Source organism: Cydia pomonella, unplaced genomic scaffold (assembly GCF_033807575.1).
Source record: "Cydia pomonella isolate Wapato2018A unplaced genomic scaffold, ilCydPomo1 PGA_scaffold_156, whole genome shotgun sequence".
NCBI lineage: Eukaryota > Metazoa > Arthropoda > Insecta > Lepidoptera > Tortricidae > Cydia > Cydia pomonella.
In genome coordinates, this window is record NW_026907799.1 from 203602 (window position 1) to 224260 (window position 20659).

At 38.7% G+C, this 20659-nt stretch overlaps 3 non-coding genes and 1 pseudogene across 3 annotated transcripts; 3 read left to right on the top strand and 1 right to left on the bottom strand.

The window, feature by feature from the left end:
• LOC133533332 (uncharacterized) overlaps positions 1-20659 on the bottom strand; it is a 68288-nt pseudogene that overhangs the window by 23821 nt on the left and 23808 nt on the right.
• Trnac-gca (transfer RNA cysteine (anticodon GCA)) lies at positions 14889-14960 on the top strand. Its single transcript has one exon. It is a non-coding gene; the product is annotated as a tRNA-Cys (tRNA).
• Trnac-gca (transfer RNA cysteine (anticodon GCA)) lies at positions 15060-15131 on the top strand. Its single transcript has one exon. It is a non-coding gene; the product is annotated as a tRNA-Cys (tRNA).
• Trnac-gca (transfer RNA cysteine (anticodon GCA)) lies at positions 15225-15302 on the top strand. Its single transcript has one exon. It is a non-coding gene; the product is annotated as a tRNA-Cys (tRNA).

Sequence of the window (20659 nt, forward strand, 5' to 3'; positions counted from 1 at the left end):
AAATTTAAGATTTTTTGTTTTAAGTAAGTGAGATGGCAAAGGAAGTCTTGCGTAGCCCGACATGCTATGCGCTCTAAGGCCGAGGGCCCCCTCATAACAAATGAATCGAGGGTAGCCTTACGTACCTAAGTAGCTTCCTCATACTAAAAAGTCGTGCAGAAGAAGATAACAATATAATTTTTTCAATATGTCAATTCCAGATTTCCTGTGTTTCATAAATGTATAGTAACATGGCAGCAGTTTTCATCTTTAGGGTTCCGTACCCAAACGGGACCCTATTACTAAGACTCCGCTGTCCGTCCGTCCGTCCGTCCGTCCGTCCGTCTGTCACCAGGCTGTATCTCATGAACCGTGATAGACAGTTGAAATTTTCACAGATGACGTATTTCTGTTGCCACTATAACAACATAGTGTTGTGTTCCTGCTGGTGAGTAAGGTTGCCAGAGCTCAACGAGGGGAGGGAGGGTTGTTAGGGTCGGCAACGCGCATATAATTCCTCTGGAGTTGCAGGCGTACATAGGCTTTGGAGACTGCTTACCATAAGGTGGGCCGTATGCTTGTTTGCCACCAACGTAGTATATAAAAAAAAAACAAATACTAAAAAGTACGGAATCACGTTGGGCGAGTCCGACTCGCCCTTGTCCGGTTTTTGTATTTATTCGTAAGCTTGCATTAATTGCCATGGCACTTTAGGCTTAGCTTATAATACTAATAGGATATTCTTTGCTAATAGGTCTAATAAATAATATGTTGCGGACTCTTTTCTTAAACCTTTTTACTTGTATACTTTTTACGACATTTGACGCTGTCATGTTATTCAAATAGTAAGATAAATATGACAAGAGAGAAAATAGTGATCTTATTTACAGAAAGATACTTAATGTATGAAAAATAAGCAAAAATAAGAATGAATGTTTTGTGAGTGTGAAACAATTTCATTTTCTTTGACAAATAGAGCACTGCATTGCATTAACGATTATTATTATTTTAATTTGTACGTATGTCTTTCCCATCACGAAACAATGGTATTCCGGACCTTTGAGAAGCGTGCGCCGAGCCCTAACCTAACGTAGAGGCCCTTTTGACACGTTCATGAAATTTAAGATGTACACCGAGCTGATGCTGCCCTTGCCCATGTCATAGGACGCACGCAGAGGCAGGCCCGACAGGGTGTAAGGACTATTGAGAGTTGTTGGAATCTAAAATAAACTAGGTTATTGTGTGAACGCGATGGGCTAAATACTGAGCTATGGGATAAAAAACCAGACGCCTGCCTAATAAAACGGTATACAATTTTATTTCCGGCAGACGACACTGGTGTGAGCGGCTCAGGGGTATCGAGAGGCGTGCACCGCTTTCAACCCAGTGGCTGTAACAGCCACTGTGCCAACTCGCGTCTTGCACTTCCACCCCTGGAACTTATAGCTCTAACGACTCCACTCTGGCCGGCCGGCCAAGGCAACCCAGAAGCAGAGAATCCTGTCCCACCCACCCCCCTTCGAATGACAGAACTCCCTAGGAACACTCGGGTACGTGAGGTCGTTACTCCCCAACAGCTCGCCACAAGCTGCCCTAAGTTGACTGATTGCACTGGTAAAATCAGCGGGCCATAGATTATTAGTTTGCAGTTCCTAAAAGCCACTGCTGAAAGGATGTGTAGCTGTCATATACAAAAACAATGGGTAGACAGTCTCAAACGGTATGTCTTATGATAAATAGTTTCATGTCTCAGTAAAATAATGTGATTTGTAGTATTTAGTCATAAAATATATTTTTATACTGTGTATGCTAATCTTCAGGTATTTATTTATGGGCCGCTAGTTGCCTGAAATAAAGGTATAAATAAATTATGATAGATAGGCGGATAGATGGGGTGTTCTATGAGAACGTCGCTTTCAAAATGCTTTTGTCTTGTATGGCAGCTTCCTCAATCAACTGCGTAAAGCTCAAGAAAATACTGCCAAAATGAGAGTCAAATCTGACAATCGTTATCTACGCACGAAACGCCCCTTATTAAATGATACTTGATCGTGACTTCATGATTAAGTTTAATCCGTTTTATTTGCATTGCATTTATAAAATGAGGAGCTTTCGAGTTTCGAGGATTATGTTTTTAACATACGTGTATATTACGTAGGTTTATTTGTATGTTGATTTTTTGATTCTAGAAATAAGAGTTGTATAACCCTAATATGTATGTAAGTACTAAGTGCGTAAAAGGTAATACCGAAATAGGTCAGAAGAGAAGTAAATTCAATATTACTATACAGTATATCCAAAAAGAGCGCTATGATAAGTAGAAGTTACTTTTTAGGGTTCCGTACCCAAAGGTAAAACGGGAGCCTATTACTAAGACTCCGCTGTCCGTACGTCTATCCGTCTGTCACCAGGGCTGTATCTCATGAACCGTGATAGTTAGTTGAAATTTTCACAGATGATGTATTACTGTAGCCGCTATAACAACAAATACTAAAAACTACGGCACACTAGATGGGCGAGTCCGACTCACATTTGTCCGGTATTATTTAAATATAGGAGGCAAATGAGCAGAGCCCATGAACAGACGTCGTATCATAGGATAAGTAGATATGTACAAAGAAGCAGCGGTATGTTAAATACAAGTTTTTTTTTATATAGTAGGCATACGAGCAGAGCCCATGAACAGAGGTCGTACTCCTATCATAGAATTAGTAGACATGTACAAAGAAACAGCGCTATGTTAAGTCGGAGTTATTTTTTTTAATGTAGGAACCAAACGAGCAGAACTCATGAACAGAGGTCGTATCATAAGATTTGTAGAGATGTACAAAGAAATGGTGCTACGTTAAGTAGAAGTAATTTTTTTGAATGTAGGAGCAAACGAGCAGAGCCCACGAACAGAGGTCGTATCATAAGATTTGTAGAGATGTACATAGAAATGGCGCTATGTATTTTTTTTTATATAGGAGGCAAATGAGCAGAGCCCATGAACAGACGTCGTATCATAGGATAAGTAGATATGTACAAAGAAGCAGCGGTATGTTAAATACAAGTTTTTTTTTATATAGTAGGCATACGAGCAGAGCCCATGAACAGAGGTCGTACTCCTATCATAGAATTAGTAGACATGTACAAAGAAACAGCGCTATGTTAAGTCGGAGTTATTTTTTTTAATGTAGGAACCAAACGAGCAGAACTCATGAACAGAGGTCGTATCATAAGATTTGTAGAGATGTACAAAGAAATGGTGCTACGTTAAGTAGAAGTAATTTTTTTGAATGTAGGAGCAAACGAGCAGAGCCCACGAACAGAGGTCGTATCATAAGATTTGTAGAGATGTACATAGAAATGGCGCTATGTATTTTTTTTTTATATAGGAGGCAAATGAGCAGAGCCCATGAACAGAGGTCTTATCATAAGATTTTTAGATATGTACAAAGAAATGGCGCTATGTTAAGTAGAAGTATTTTTTTAAATATAGGAGGCAAAGGAGCAAAGCCCATGAACAGAGCTCGTATCAGAAGATTTGTAGAGATGTACATAGAAATGGCGCTATGTTAAGTAGAAGTTATTTTTTTTATATAGGAGGCAAACGAGCAGAGCCCATGAACAGAGGTCTTATCATAGGATAAGTAGATATTTACAAAGAAATGGCGCTATGTTAAGTGGAAGTTATTTTTTTATATAGGAGGCAAACGAGCAGAGCCCACGAACAGAGGTCGTATCATAAGATTTGTAGATATGTACATAAAATGGCGCTATGTTAAGTGGAATTTATTTTTTTTAATATAGGAGGCAAATGAGCAGAGCTTATGAACAGAGGTCTTATCATAGGATAAGTATGTACAAAGAAACAGCGGTATGTTAAGTAGAAGTTTTTTTTATATGGTACGCAAACGAGCAGAGCCCATGAACAGAGGTCGTACTCGTATCATAAGATTTGTAGAGATGTACAAAGAAATGGCGCTATGTTAAGTAGAATTTAGTTTTTTAAATATAGGAGGCAAATGAGCAGAGCCTACGAACGGAGCTCGTATGATAAGATTTGTAGAGATGTACAAAGGAATGGCGCTATGTTAAGTAGAAGTATTTTTTTTTAATATAGGAGGCAAACGAATAGAGCCCATGAACAGAGGTCGTATCATAAGATTTGTAGAGATGTACATAGAAATGGCGCTATGTATTTTTTTTATATAGGAGGCAAATGAGCAGAGCCCATGAACAGAGGTCTTATTATAAGATTTTTAGATATGTACAAAGAAATGGCGCTATGTTAAGTAGAAGTATTTTTTTAAATATAGGAGGCAAAGGAGCAAAGCCCATGAACAGAGCTCGTATCAGAAGATTTGTAGAGATGTATATAGAAATGGCGCTATGTTAAGTAGAAGTTATTTTTTTTATATAGGAGGCAAACGAGCAGAGCCCATGAACAGAGGTCTTATCATAGGATAAGTAGATATTTACAAAGAAATGGCGCTATGTTAAGTGGAAGTTATTTTTTTTATATAAGAAGCAAACGAGCAGAGCCCACGAACAGAGGTCGTATCATAAGATTTGTAGATGTGTACATAGAAATGGCGCTATGTTAAGTGGAATTTATTTTTTTAAATATAGGAGGCAAATGAGCAGAGCTTATGAACAGAGGTCTTATCATAGGATAAGTAGATATGTACAAAGAAACAGCGGTATGTTAAGTAGAAGTTTTTTTTTAATATGGTAGGCAAACGAGCAGAGCCCATGAACAGAGGTCGTACTCGTATCATAAGATTTGTAGAGATGTACAAAGAAATGGCGCTATGTTAAGTAGAATTTAGTTTTTTAAATATAGGAGGCAAATGAGCAGAGCCTACGAACAAAGCTCGTATGATAAGATTTGTAGAGATGTACAAAGGAATGGCGCTATGTTAAGTAGAAGTATTTTTTAAATATAGGAGGCAAACGAGCAAAGCCCATGAACAGAGCTCGTATCAGAAGATTTGTAGAGATGTACAAAGGAATGGCGTTATGTTAAGTAGAAGTATTTTTTAAAATATAAGAGGCAAACCAGCAGAGCCCATGAACAGAGCTCGTATCAGAAGATTTGTAGAGATGTACAAAGGAATGGCGTTATGTTAAGTAGAAGTATTTTTTAAAATATAAGAGGCAAACCAGCAGAGCCCATGAACAGAGCTCGTATCATAAGATTTGTAGAGATGTACAAAGGAATGGCGCTATGTTAAGTAGAAGTATTTTTTTAATATAGGAGGCAAACGAATAGAGCCCATGAACAGAGGTCGTATCATAAGATTTGTAGATATGTACATAGAAATGGCGCTATGTTAAGTAGAAGTATTTTTTTTTAATGTAGGAGGCAAACGAGCAGAGCCCATGAACAGAGCTCGTATCATAAGATTTGTAGAGATGTACAAAGGAATGGCGTTATGTTCAGTAGAAGTATTTTTTTAAAATATAAGAGGCAAACCAGCAGAGCCCATGAACAGAGCTCGTATCATAAGATTTGTAGAGATGTACAAAGGAATGGCGTTATGTTAAGTAGAAGTATTTTTTAAAATATAAGAGGCAAACCAGCAGAGCCCATGGACAGAGCTCGTATCATAAGATTTGTAGAGATGTACAAAGGAATGGCGCTATGTTAAGTAGAAGTATTTTTTTTAATATGAGAGGCAAACGAGCAGAGCCCACGAACAGAGCTCGTATCATAAGATTTGTAGAGATGTACAATGAAATGGGGTTATGTTAAGTAGAAGTTATTTTTGTAAATATAGGAGGCAAACGATTAGAGCCCATGAACAGAGGTCGTATCATAAGATTTGTAGATATGTACATATAAATGGCGCTATGTTAAGTAGAAGTCTTTTTTTAAATATAGGAGGCAAACGAGCAGAGCCCATGAACAGAGGTCGTACTCGTATATTAGGATTAGTACGAGTAGATATGTACAAAGAAACAGCGGTATGTTAAGTGGAAGTTATTTTTTTTTAATATAGGTGTACGCGTATTTCACGTTTGGCGATATCTTCTTCGTTACGATTGTTCTGCAAGTTATTTTTTAAGCTTCATTTTAGTCAAGATCTATTTCTGATAATGGATTCCAGGAAGAATGGATAAAACTCTTCAAATATTTTACATATAGTATCTTTTTATATTTGCATTTAAACAGTGCTATTTGTTGAAATGGAACGTGTTCATGAAGATCAGAATATAACTTCTCCTTGACAAGTATTTTACGAGTTAGGGCTTAGGTATTATATGGGCTTACATATGGGTTGTTGTTTTTCATCCAATAGTTTACATGTGTGAAAGAGAAAGTATAACAATATGCTTTTTTGACTAAGATTGCTTTAATTTTGTTAATTTCAACACTTAGTAGGTGATAATTATAACATTGGTATAGAATCTTCAAAAATAAAACAATAGATACAAAGCAGGTGTTACTCGTATTGGCCCGTCTTTATATATTACAAATGTATGAATGCAGTTTTTCTTGTTATGAAAATCAATGGCATGATTCCTAGGAACAGATCTTCGTAACGATCTAAGTGGGCCACCGTGTATACCCTACGGAACATTTTATTTCGTTGGATGAATTTAGGGTGTAGGGTAATGGGAGGCATGTTTGAACTTACAAATGAATGTACCCAAATATCTCCAAAACGTATCGAACGAATTAGTTGCAGTTTTCAATAGTGTAAAATAATTGGTGTATTTATCGTATCTCCTGTTATAAATGTTTTAATTTTTTTAAGGTTCAAGCTACAGGCATATACCCTAACAGTAAGCTACACAGATAACTGACCAGGAGGGCCTGCAAACAAGTTTCTTTGCAGGGGGGATACAAGTGGAGAAACTACCCAATTATGAGCTACTGAAAACTATCATTAATTGTAAGGATTAGACTAGTAGTAATTATATGCCCTCTATAGAATAGTATTATAAACATTTTTCTTTTTTCATATACCATGGACGTTCCTCGATGGCACCAAGCTGCAACCGGAAAGCGATGATCACACGGCAAACAAAATCCTGAAGACTGTAGCAGCCACGTCTAAGGGGGATAAATTCAATAAATGTTTATTCTATTTGTTTGATATGTAAAAATGCACGTCAATAAGGTGGCCAACTATTATTAACAGAGACCGGAATTATTGTGGCATTCTTGAACTGTCATAGAGAGTTCTCATTTATCGACTTCTGGTACACATATATCGATATAACGTAGAACACAAAATATTAAAAAGTTATAATAGTTAATGGATATTTCACTGTAAAAGAAGTAACTGCTTTTTTGCATTTATTTGTACTTACGAGTATTAAAAAAATAGCTACATAGGGAGTACAAGTCCGTAAGGGTTGCTAGATAGCATCTCTCCAGCAACTCTTACTGAGTTTCAACATAATTACTTATATTTTCAAGAAATGAGAGGCGGAAAAACATTATAACTAACCATATTATTCTCAAAATGTTGGATTGTTTTAAGCATGGCGCTGGGATTAGGTGGATAACAGTCATAGTCGGTCTTTCGCATGTATTGCCGTCATTCTTTATTCTTTAAAAACGGATGGGAAAGTTACATTTTATTCACAAGAGTTGCAAAGTAATTTCGTTCAAATTCTGAAATATTTTATCACCTAGGAATGTAAAATTAACGACGATGACGACTTGTGATGATTTTGAAGTTTAAGTATTTTTTCGCGTTGGTGTGGTAATTATACATTAATTCATAACGAGTTCAATAATTCACAACTAGTGGCAGTAAATTAAAACACGACCGAAAGGAGTGTTTTAAATCGAAACGAGTTGCCAATTATCTATTCGCACATATACAACGTTTTACAGTACATATGGCACTTTAAATTTTCGACATAGGCGCGTAAAGTGCTAATTACCGCCCTAGTGCGGTAAAGTAGCACCATATGTACTAAAAAAAATGTTGTCTCACTCGTTAGAAAAAAATTAAAGCCCTCGAAACGCTCAAGATTTCCACTTCTCATTTTTGTATTGGTTAAACAACTACTATGGACCCCTCGTGAAATAGATAACTGTTTTAGCCAAAAATATTAACTGTTGAACTATATTGAAGGCCCGGTTCACATTGAGTGGCCACACCGCTTTTTTTTTGGTAAGTCAAAGTAAAATAAATCATCATGAAAGGTACAAATTAGGTACTAAATCTTTGCCAAAAGATGAATTCAATATAACGCCTACAGCTAGGAGAACTGTAAGGCTAAGATGGTCGGCTCTTTATCATTTGTCACCATACCTGTCCCGTTCTAACAAGGATGTAAGTGCGAAAGTGACGGGCATAATGACAAGTGATAAAAATGGAACCATGATGCCGCCGCTGGACTTGGCCCTGTCGACCTGACGTCAGAATAGCTGACCACATTATTTTCAATATTTTTTCTCGATTTTTAGCGAGGTAAAATTTTTTTGATATCATGTACCAAATAGTACAAAAAAGGTACTAAAACTTGGAGTAAGCGTCAGGATGTCAGGACCATGATAGCTATTTATATCGTTATAAAACTTATAAATAGCTATCATCGTCCTGACATCCTGACACTTACGATACTACAATACACTTCATTAGTTCATCTATTCGCCCTGACGAAATTATGCGTTCCACGTCTTAATCATTAATTTAAGAACAATAAAACATACGACGAGTATTATTGTATTATTTCAGTAGTTACAGTAATAATAGGCATAAAATAGGGAATATTACGCAAAACTCTGCGTAGAGGGCGTTACTAACACACACGGGGCCTACCGCAAAATGGAAAAATCTAAATTGTGGTTTCTGCCTCCATCATTCTTGCATATTCGATAGACAGAGAGGCAGATAGGTAACGAAATTTCGATTTTCGCGTTTCGCGTTAGACCATCTGTAACCAAAACGCCTTGATGCATCAATGCCATAGTGAAAACTTGTCAAAAAACTGTTTAAGGCATAGTATGCATAAGTTACTCTCAGGTTTATAATACATGCTAGTAATACACTCTCTACAGCCTGAAAAAATGTATGGCCTATCTATTTCAGGAGAATGCATCGTACGCGAGCAGTTAGCAATAATATCGCCAACGACAGATTGCAAATGAAATATAGGCACCTTTATGAGTAATTCAATAACTGCACTGAAATATGATGTTCGTACTCTCTGCAGGCAGATTTACAGAAGATCAGTTGGACTCTAAATTAAGTAAAAGAAATGGTTTCCCGTAATCTACAAATTTATTAACGAGATATTTCATTATATATAACTTCGTACGAAATGAAAAGTAATACGTGGGAATATGAGAAAAAAATAGTATATTTATATTAATTATAACCTACATGCTCATTAAGGAATATTTTTTACAAGCAGTAACATTACTAGATATCTCATTTAATATAATCCGACTTAATTACATTTCCGCAACACCTCCGTATTTCACAAAATAAATCAAGACATTATGCAACTTATATAATTTTGACGTATATATCCGAGTCGCCCGTGTTGCGACCGTTGCGACTTTCATGTAGTAACACCTAACATGGAAAAGTAAATAATAAAGACTGAATCTTCACGGATACCGCGTTGTTCGGGAAATATATATAGGTCAAATAAATACTTAACTAAGTCGCTTGTAATAAACCTTGCGTAGATAGATAGATAGATAGATGTAGAGATAGAATACTCTTTATTGGAACACCTCAGTAAAAAGATACAAAAGAAAAGACAAAACAAACAATTGATTAAATGTAGAGGCAGACAACAGGCGGCTACGTAACGACTTATATATACTTATAGTACGTTATTCTTTTATTATATAATGTATTTCATTGTCAATAATATGATAATCCAACAATATGTACGAAACGGCAGTATTTAGTTCTTAAAGCTCTGCTTCTTCTGAACAAGTTTTTATTCCACTTCATTTAAGCCCACAAAATTAACACACTGGTTAATATCTAGGAACTATTAAAATTGGTAACAAATTCTTAGGCAACTTGTCTGGCGCTATCAACTATCTCAAGTAAAATGTGGAGCCAGCGTGACTAAAATAAATATAAGTACTATTTTTTTATTGCTTTCCACAAAACGGGCAATATGTAGAATTGTGTAGCTTTATTTACAGAAATTAGGTTTCATATATAGATTGACAGTCATTGTTAATTAACTTCTCTCTGCGCCGAGTAAAATATAACCCGACCAAGTAATGTATTGGCTATACCATCCATATTTAACAAACAAATTTATGACGTTTTGTAACCTTCTTATTTTGGCAAATATATACCGACACATCCGAGCATGCACATTGCGAAGGGTGGTATTCTGGTTTTTCATCTTTCCAATATCTTGGTCCAATGTGTATTTGCGTCTGACATTTTGCTTAATGAGAGAGTGAGACGCAATGCACATTGGACAAAGATCTTAGACTAGTGGAATATCACCCGAAAGGAAGAATTGAGTCACCGGGTGGCCCGGAGGCTCCGGGAAGTCCGATTTTTGCTCATAGCATGACCGGCTAGTCTCCGCTCCGAGCCCGCACCGGGCCACTACAGAGCTCCGGTGATGACGTAATGCTTTCCATAGAAAACGAAGCGCCGGAAGCTCCGGCCCGGCCCTGCCCCTGTGTAGCGTGAGTCAACCTTAAGATAGTGGTAAAGAGGAGACCTCCTGAACATGTTTTGAATGAGGCCAGAGGGAGGGGAAGGTTGAAGTAAGGAAAGAGGATGGATTTAATCAAGAAAGGTATTGAGTGCTGCATGTCTCGGAAGCCGATATGTTAAACAGGGCAAAGTGCACGGAATATACAAGGGATGCCCACCTTCAGAGGGAATAATAATTACCAAAGAGAGAAAGAGTGGAGCGGCTGACAAGCGGGTTTGCTTCCCTTCAGAACTTTACAGCTTTTATTGCCGATTTAAGCCGATTTTCTCAGCCTTAGAGAGTTAGATCATATACGGTATTAGTGACTGTATCATTGACTATATTATTCTACTCACCATGGAATCATAGTGGAGGGGCAACCGCGGCGACGTGTCAAAGTGTCTTCGCAGCCTCGGACACGTGGGGTAGTGGGATAAATTAAACGATAGCTGCGTGCTTCGCAGCGCATTCACCACGATGTCGCTGTAAACAGAAAGTTATTCTTGTAACTTGACATCACACATCATCTCTATTTTAGGCCTTTTAGTTTTACTCGTAGAACCGGCACAGAAAACTAGTATTTTGCGCCATGAGTTGTTTTATTGACAATAAACCATTGAAGCGAGGCGTGAATCTCACGACCTAAACGAGTAAGCGCCATGAAGTTTACGGCGCTTACGAAGTTTTGGTCGCGTAGTACAGGTTGCGACTTCGACAGTTTCATTGTTTCGTGTGGCGTCTCTGTAGTAATATAAACTCAATGCATATCACTCGGTGACCAGGCAGATTGATTGCCGCGTTTATGACTTGCCACTTGCTTGCCACAAAGATTAATGATGTGATAATACGAGTACTCCTAGTCACCTGGCATTGTCAGCGCGAGAGCTATTTGATTTATCCATTGACATAAAGAAGCCCTTATTGAATGACTTAGGTTGCATATGATTTCATCTTTCCCGATATTACTTTGGATTGAGAATATTCTTAGGAAAGTTTACACGCGATGAAGTAATACTTTAGCTTGACGAACACATCTGGCCAGCAGTCTCAAAGTAGTTCTCCCTCATCATCATCATCATACTAGCCATTTATGAATTTATCGCCCACTGCCGAGCATAGGCCTCGGTACGCCACTTCTCCGGTCCTAAGCTAATCTCATCCAGAAGTGACCCGCAATCTTCCAAATGTCGTCCGCGGCGTCCATCTTCGTCCTTTCTTCCTAAAGCGGCCATCATTCCGTCAACATTTTGGTCCACCTGCCATCACTCTGTCTGAAAACATGTCCCGCCCAACTTAACTTTTGTTTAGTTAGACGTATCCCGCGTCTTACACCTTGGTGTGGCATCGGATCTCGACATTCCTTATCGGTCTGAAAGCTTGATACCGGGCATGGTGCATTCCATGACTCTCTACCCCTTACTACGATTTTAACTTACCTGACAAGTTGCTGTAGGTTTGCCTCATTGGAGGACGTCTTCAGTGGTCCCACGGCGGCCAGCGCCACTTTGACCTCTGGCCAACCGTCGCATCGTAGTTCTCCCGTCAACTTTTCTGTTATGCAGACTACGTTGAGGCGAGCACGGAACCTGGAAGTTAAAAGTTGTGCTTAACTGCTATTCTTTATTCACAGACTGGAAACACAAGTATGTATATACTATCGAACGAACTTGATGTATTTAAGGGAACAACCTTTATAGGTATGCAGTAGTCGCTCCAGTAAATGGTATGGAGTTCAATCCACAGCCAAAGCGTTTGTAAGAGGAAATACATTTGTATCCGAAATTGCCCGACCATTATAGTTTCAGGTTGTGTGGATTAACGCCCTTTCTTAACTCTCACGCGTATGTAATTATCTTATACCTTTAAACGAGCAATTCTTGTATATATATATATATATATATTTCTGTGATCTCGGAAACGGCTCTAACGATTTCGCTGAAATTTGGTATATGGGGGTTTTTGGGGGTATACAATCTATCTAGATTAGTCTTATGTTTGGGAAAACGCGTGTTTTCGAGTTTTCATGCGTTTTTCTTTCGACGCAGAATATGGTCGCTAATTTCGTGTTGCCGGCCACTGTCCGTCTGGTCCAGTGTGTTAAGACGCGGACTGCTAAACGAGTGTTACGGGTTCGAATCTCGCCCGGTGACTAACTTTTTTTTTTTATATGTTCAAGTTTATATATATTTTTTTAATTTTTATTGTTTTAGACAAGTTTAATTTAGTAAAAAAATGTAGTTAAGATTATCACCTATACACCACCATATTACAATAAATAGTTATAACCGAGCAAAGCTCGGTCGCCCAGGTACTTAAGTATTAAATAAGCCTTACATGATATATAATAGGTCTAACTGAAATAATATTTAGGTAATTGTGATTCTTATTCTGATTTCGATTTGATTTAAGCAATGTCACTTAAGTTTATATGCTCAAGCGATCACTAGGACAGGTCTCCACGGAAGACCAGCGACAATAAGATGCCTACAAGGTAACTTGAAATAAAGCTGAGGGGAGACCTTATAGTGACGTTTATTAAATGTTTTATTTAACAAAAGTCTGCGTAGTAAGCATCCTGAATAAATTTGTTTTCTATTTTTTTCTTCTTCCGACGGCGGGTGGGTAGAAAGCAGCTCGCATCGTTTGAAACATCTTACCTGTTAACATTAACTCGATAGTGCGACACCTCCACCTTCTCCCCTCGTTGGCTGAAGGCTTTGAGCTGGAAGGCCGGTGTTGCCTCGCAGTCACACGTGATGGTCTGCAACATTTACATTCATGTTAACATCATCATTGCTAGCTGAAAGTATTTCGTCTTTAGAACCCTTAGGAAACCCTTAAGCCTTAGGAAACCCGAAAGACTTTTCTTTATCACCGTACAGCTATTAGTAAATCGGTACAATAGCTTGAAGATGCAATAAGCTGACCTCCGGGTACCCGGGACCTGGAGCTGGACCTGGGTATGTCCTTAAACTACGTCAAAAAGAAAGGTATGGGCACCACTGTGAACTTCATCTCGCTTAGAGTGGTAGGGCACACAACAGCGAATGTCATTCCAGGATCTAGCCCAGAGCCCAACTGGGGAAGCACCTCCACTCCACCTTACAGAAAACCGCAACCAAATAACACTAGACACTACTCATAGTGTTGAGTTCCTGCCGACGAGTAAGATTGCCAGATCATATAACACCTCTGGAGTTGCAACCGTCCATAGGCAACGGTGACCGCTTACCATCAGGCGGGCTATATGCTTGTTTGCCACCAACGTAGAATTAAAAAAGTAACATGGGAACGACACGGCACCGGGAACGACAGGTACGAGTTGATTGTGCTATTTATTTTATTATCTTATACAATACAATACAAATATACTTTATTGCACACCTCAATACAGAAACAGTACAAATAATACAACACATAAAGAAGAGGTAAACAAACAACACAAACAAACAAACAGAGGTCTTATGTTAGGGTTCTGTTATTTTTTCTACCCATTATATTTAATAGTAGTTTATGTGACTGCTACATAATGAAAGCCATTAAAACACAAGTGTAGGTTTAAGAAACGAACGAAGTGAGTGAGAATTTCAAACATAAACTATATTGCTTTGTTTACTTGACCTATACTCGTAAATCCATTACAGCACAAAATAAAATCTTATAATATTATCTATCTATCTTATAATATCGTCAAAATCAGATAATGTTTTTAAGCCAACCAGCACTAAAGGAGAGGAATTGATGTAGTAGGTACTTCAGGATTTGTCTTGAGCAACTTCCACAGAACAGACCAGATGATCGTTTTGATAAAACGGCGGGTATTTGTAATTTTAGAATGAAATCGAAATTTTTTTTTCCATACCTATACAAACAGTAATTTAATTTACCTTTTGATATCAGCATTGTAGGTATTCGATCGAAGGCACTCAAATAGCATGCACTTATTACTTGTTTTTACGCAATGTTTAAAAAATATATTATCATTAACCAGCCCGACGTGACCCTTCCATTTTCAAACGCTTTCTACCTAACGATCACTGTCAAAGTTCAACGTAATATGGGCAGATAGAAAACTAACGAACCAAACTTCGAATACATCGTATTTTGCTCGTTGATAAAATTCAATAATAAACCGTGTTGCACAGTATTTAGGTTTAAATTTAGAAAAGAGGTTTCACTTTGATATGCGTTATAGGAATGTCATCCGCCTACGTGCCTACGATAGCCTTTTGTTATTTAGAATATAGTCGTATTTTTCAATATGAACGCTATGTGGGGATATAGCTCAGTGGTAGAGCAATCGACTGCAGATCGATAGGTCCCCGGTTCAAATCCGGGTGTCCCCTATATAGTATTTTTTTTAGTGCAGTAGGTAATTCAAATAATTTTCATTATTGTAGCAAATATTTATTAACTTTACTTTATTTTCAAGAGTATTAGCAAGTGGGGATATAGCTCAGTGGTAGAGCAATCGACTGCAGATCGATAGGTCCCCGGTTCAAATCCGGGTGTCCCCTAAGAAAAAGTTTTTTTGCAATATGCAACTCAAAACATTTTCGTGGTCGTAGCAAATGTACACTTACACTATATTTTCAGGAGACAACGCAAGTGGGGAAAATAATATAGCTCAGTGGTAGAGCAATCGACTGCAGATCGATAGGTCCCCGGTTCAAACCCGGGTGTCCCCTACGTACTACTACTTCTTTTTTTTAATAGGCCGAAAAGGCGGCGCGACGGTTACGATCGGATTAATTTAAATAAATTTTATTTTTGGGCTTTAAAAAAAATATTATAAAATGGGCATTGAACTTATGTGGTGGAACTTTTAGGTATTTAGCTATTTCTAATGTATTTTCATCGATGTTAAAGGTAAAAAATATACAAGTAAAGTTTTAGATTCATACGGCTATATAAAAAGTAAATAATACCGACTGGAAAGATCTAATTATATTGTTACTTTGTTATTTAGGTGTACGTATGTGGCAAACAATATGCAACATTACAAATTCGAAACTTTCACTAATCTATAAGAGAGGTTTTATTTGGCTTCCTTTTTGTTTATCGTCCGTACAATTCTACGTCAATTTGTTTGCCCATTAATGCTAACTCCAATTACCCAATTGTCTGTTCCGCTCAAATAGGATTGCGGCGGAATAGGGCACTCGTTCAAATTAAAATCAATGGTAGGTACCTACTTAAACTTCACTTCATCTATTTATCTATAAAACTTATCACTTCCTTCATATTGTTTTTTTTTTTATACTACGTCGGTGGCAAACAAGCATACGGCCTGCCGGATGGTAAGCAGTCTCCGTAGCCTATGTACACCTGCAACTCCAGAGGCGTTACATGCGCGTTGCCGACCCTAACCCCACCCCCCTCGTTGAGCTCTGGCAACCTTACTCACCGGCAGGAACACAACACTATGAGTAGGGTCAAGTGTTATTTGGCTGCGGTTTTCTGTAAGGTGGAGGTACTTCCCCAGTTGGGCTCTGCTCTAGATCTGGAATGACATCTGCTGTGCTGTGCCCTACCACACAAGGCGAGATGACATTCACAATGCCCATACCTCTCTTTTGGCCGTAGTTTAAGGACATACCCGGGTCCAATTTATACAAGTACCTAGTAGGTTTGAGTCAGTTTGACAACTACTACGCGAACGAAAGGCTATAACCGCAAATATCTAAGTTTTGTCTATCTTCCTAGTCTGTCTACATATCTCGCTCGCTACGTAGCTCGAATTTGCTAAAGTGACAGAGAGGCAAATAGCCGAAGCTTCAGATTCAGATTTTATTTCCGTTAAATACTCATATCTACATGCAGAATACAATTATGCAGGATATATATACAATTATTTACATTAATTGATTAATCTAGGTCAATTATAATTGTATACTTACAAGGAATGTATTATATGCTTAGATTTTCGATGCTTGTGGTAGGCTGGACAAGCAATAGTGAGGAATTATTATATTTAAAGATGTAGGAGGCAAACAGGCGGACGGATCGCCTTATGGTAAGGAATCGAAATGAGTCGATGTTTGTGTGGTTTGGTTTGTAGTATAGAGTATAACCCATAGGGATTTGGAAATATTTGGCGTAGCCAACGGTATTAACAAGTTACAAGAAAAAGTTGTTAGTGTCGGACAACGCTAAAGGGGCCCACTAATTACCAGTCCGTCAATTTATAGGGCCCTGTCAATCTTACATTAGACTTAGACCGTTGCCGTTAGGCGAAAAAATATCGACTCTCAACTGCTAATCTGTAGTCACAGAGGTGGCAGCAGGCCACTGCCGGCAGGCAATAATCGCTTATGTGTGTGGACGTTATTGACACTTATTGGCCAGGGACGGCAAGCCGCCCGATAAGGTCAGAGACTGCACGCGGACTGGTAATCAGTAGGCCCCTTAAGTCTTCACGTTGGGCGGGTTGCTATCCAGGCGTCCAGCTCCACTCTGATGAAAAAGACAGACTACATGTGAGGAAGGCAACACTTACCACGTCGTCCTTAGAGTCGCACTCGCGGAACACGTTGGACACGTTGGGCGGGTTGCTGTCCAGCGCGCGCACCAGCTTCACTCCGAGAGAGACAGACTACATGTGAGGAAGGCAACACTTACCACGTCGTCCTTAGAGTCGCACTCGCAGAACACGTTGGATACGTTGGGCGGGTTGCTGTCCAACGCGCGCACCAGCTCCACTCCGATGCCTTGCTGGAACAAACAAACGATTACTTAGACACATTATTAGTTAGATTATACAAAGTAGAATGGACCTTAATTATAAGTACGGTCAATGTGGGGAAGAGCGGCATATAAAAAAAAAATTGCAGCTGAGAAGACAGACATAGGACAAGAACTCTCGTAGCTTGAGGTATCTATCTTCTTTAGGCAATAAAATTACGGGGCAACTCGGCTAAATGACAATAAAACTGACTTTTACCGACGTATCACCGAATAGCTAAGATTTGCCCTACTTCTGCAAAAACGTGTTCACGAAAGTGATTAGGAACAATCGTCGAAATAATGAACCAATTTGCTTGAGTGAACAACATAATAATATGTTCCAATACAAAATCGAATGAAGCATCATTACTTGTCCAGTTATTTTTGTAAGGAACCTTGGTATTAACTACCAATATTGTTCATATGTTTTTTACAATCTAATACGTAATATATGACATCATCTATGAAAAGGGACCTTATTGTCGATGGCGCTTACGCCGCACTGCGTAGCGCGGCGTTGTTTATACTATGGGAGCGTCGTTGATAATGACTTAAGTGCCACCGACAATATGGTCCCTTTTCATAGATAATGTCACATATGTTACTAATAAAACACACATCAAATGTAAGTACATTTTTCATCTTGACTGTCGTTCTTTTCACTAATTTATGAATATTTGCCACATCATAGATTTAAGTAGTTATTTTGTTAAGTTAAGTTGATTAGTTTAAGTTATTTTGTAGTTTTTTAGCTATTTTTCCATAAATTGTATATTGTTTGTGTGGCTATTTTTAAATTTATATATTTATTTAGTCTAATAGACTGCATGATGTAAACATGTTAAGCTTTTTAAAACAATCTTGTAATAGGTACCTACATTTAAATATTCCTTAAATAATAAATATAATCTTGTCTAAATTATAAATAAAGTATAATAACTCAACTCTTTTCTTCTTTACTTTAAAATAATATTTGAAACTTGGTACTCATATCATTAAATAGCAGTAATTTATAATCGGTTTGTGTAAGCTTTATTAAGTCTCCAAAATTCTCAAAAATATGTTACAAAAATAAAGTTCGAGCGATCAAAAGAAGTATATGGAAGAAGTATCGATATCTGAGTTTTTTGTTATAGGACTCCCCACCCTTTCATTAAATTTGGCCATCTAAAACCCGATGTCGGAATAATAATAAAATACTGAGTCTCAATAACTCCCGATTTGCATTGCAAGAAAGTTCCGCACCCCATCCTATATAGTCTTTAAATAATTAAAGTAACAACCAATAATAATTATTGTCATGATGGCAGGTTGCTATGGTTTACAACACCATAACAAATATCGAAGTGAGGGTTCGTCACCACCTACAATAGGGTGACCCCCTTACATATTAGTAAGGGGAAAATAATTTCCTAGAATATTTACGATTATACCACTTTTTTTTTTTTTTTTTTATAAACTGATCAGCGATTGGCTCTAGTCACACCTGATGGAAAGTGAAGACAGGGCCTAAGATGGAGCTCACCGATTCAGTAGTAGCCTATTCACTCTTGCTTTAAAGAGACCGAGGTCATATTTATCAGGGAATACAGAGGGCGGGAGCGCATTCCATTCTTTAGCCGTCCGTAACAAAAAAGAGGAGGCAAACCGTTTAGTGCGAACAAATGGAATGTGTACCACGAACGGGTGCATTCGCTCCCCACGCCTGGACGTCCGATGATGGAAAGAGGAAGGTGGGATCAGATCGTGCAGTTCCTGTGCACACTCCCCGAAATGTATCCGATAGAACACCGATAGGCTAGCGACTCGACGGCGATGCTCAAGGCTCTGTAATTTTGACTTGATTGATGGGTCATCGCCAAAAAGTCTATGAGCCCGGCGCTCTATCGAGTCCAGGGCCGCCAGCTGATATTTGGCGGAACCGTCCCATAGGTGGCAGCAGTATTCCATGCTCGAGCGGACCTGTGCTTGGTATAGGGAGAGAAGCTGTTTCGGCGTGAAATACCGCCTCACCTTAAATAGGACACCAAGTTTTTTGGCAGCAGTTTTAGCCCTGGACTCAATAGTCAACCCGAAGTTTAAGTTCGATTTTAAACTTAGACCAAGAAGCTCTAAAGTGTTAGTCACGGGAAGGGACACATTTCGGAAAGTGGGAGCCAAGGTGAACTGGCTCCGTTTTGCGGTGAAAAGACACGCCTGTGTTTTGGTGGCGTTGAATCCGACCAAGTTGGCTTCGCCCCATTCGGCCACGGCGTTCAAGGACAGATTCAAACGTTCCACCATGGTCTCCCTGAGGATCTTGGTGTCACCTTCACTGGCCCTCGCGTCAGAGAGGTATCTCTCCGTAACTGTGCTGTCATCTGCGTACCCAAAGATGCCGGGCTTGAGCAGATCGTTGATGTGCAGCAGAAAAAGGGTTGCGGAGAGGACTGAGCCCTGAGGTACCCCGGCATTAATAGCCAAAAGATCAGACGAGCATCCGTCTAGGACAACTCGAATAGATCGGCCCCTCAGGAAGTCAGTGATCCAGGAGCGCAGGCCAGACGAGATCCCATACGCGGAGAGCTTACTTATTAGGCTGTCGTGCCAGACTCTGTCAAAGGCCTTGGAAATATCAAGGGACACGGCGATAGCCTCACCCTGTCTCTCGATGGCCTCGCCCCATAGGTGGGTGGCATAAATCAGAAGGTCCCCAGTTGACCGGTTCCGGCGAAAGCCGTATTGCCGATCACTGAGGAGATCGTTACCTTCGAGATATGCCAGGAGTTTGGTGTTCAGTACACGCTCCATAATCTTGCAGAGTATGGAGGTGATCGCGATAGGCCGATAATTAGACGGGTCAGCACGACTACCTTTCTTAGGTACAGGCTGTACGTTTGCAACTTATTAGGGGGGTTTACATGTAAATTGTTTATATTTGTGGTTGTCTCATGGTGTTAATAATTCAAATTTCATTAGACTGTCTAAAAATAAAATAAAATAAAATTATGTTGATATGCACGCCGCCCATTAGATGTTTATTGTGATTCTAATGATAAAGATTTAAATTAAATTCACTTACGAAAAGATCTTGCCTCATTTTTACATTTCTGTTTAGCCCTATGGTTGAACCAGGCATTAAGTCTGCCATTTGTATTTTTATTCTATTTTGTGCAATAAAGTTCAAATAATTTAATAAATAAATAAAAGAAGAAAATCAAACGTATAAACGTAATATGAGTGTACAAATCAGAATCACAAACTAAGGATGAAAAATGTTATAACTTAAATAATATTCAAAGTAAGTTTAACCTTTACATATAGGTTGATAGAACATATT